The following is a 1,022-nucleotide window of genomic DNA, read 5'->3' as shown; positions in this document are numbered from 1 at the left end:
CCACAGACACCAGACATACATGTACTGCAGTATGTATCCAGACATAACTACAGGAACCAGGAAAATGGAAAGGAACCAGAGAGATAAAGGAAAAGAAAGAACCTGAAAGAGAAGAACAGCAGGAAAACAGGACTTAATAAAGGAGAGATGGATAAAAATTGGGTTAGTTTAAGGGAGAGGGGAGGGTATACAAGGAACCTAGGGAATAAAGGGAAAGTACCAGCTCAAGAGAGGTAGGACCATAGGAGAAGGATATTATTAAGGGAGAAAGGGGAAAATGGGGGCAACTTAATTGGGGAAATCATGATTGAGGGATTAGATAATGGGAGAGATAAACAATGCTTAGCTAGTTTTTAAAACCACAGGGAACCATATTAGTCCAACAACCTACTGATAAATTATACATAGCAGATCAAGAAATATATGTGTCTAGGCAAGGTTTATCTGAGAACAATTGGTCTTTGCCCAAGATTTATCTCCATGGCACACAATAATTAAAAGTACCAGACTGGTGAAACTATTCTTCTTGGATGTTTAACAAATATACTTTGAGGCCTGTACTAATTTGGTCAGAGGGACATAAAGGACAGTTTTTGCTCCTTGTCCTCCTAGGTCGACTAGCTCCAGGGAACTATGAGCATATCTCAAAATTTCCTGTAATCGTGGTGGATCACCTTTCCTCTTGATCAAGGAAGCCGAGGAGACCCCACCAGATGGACTTGAACCAGTGTCCAATCTACAAAGAGGAGGGTCAACACAGAGGAATCATTTCCTCCGTGCTTCCAAGCGAAGCCAACCATTGTTGAGAAGGACCTTTGACCTGTCTTCACATAGGCAGAACTGGTAAAAGAAAGGAGCCAGGGGCTCCTCCCAAGCCCATGTGACCCCTGAGGAACAGATCAAAAGGTCTCATATGTAAATATAAATTGATTTGTTTGGGCCAACTGTATGGCCTTGAACACCCAAAAGGAAAGTATAACCAAAGAGTAAAGCGATCAGTATATTTCTTTAAGAGTTCAAGA

Source organism: Nannospalax galili, unplaced genomic scaffold (assembly GCF_000622305.1).
Source record: "Nannospalax galili isolate Female #2095 unplaced genomic scaffold, S.galili_v1.0 scaffold9, whole genome shotgun sequence".
In the NCBI taxonomy this organism is placed as follows: domain Eukaryota; kingdom Metazoa; phylum Chordata; class Mammalia; order Rodentia; family Spalacidae; genus Nannospalax; species Nannospalax galili.
The sequence above is the reverse complement of the archived record's forward strand: the minus strand, read 5'-3'. Positions refer to the sequence as shown.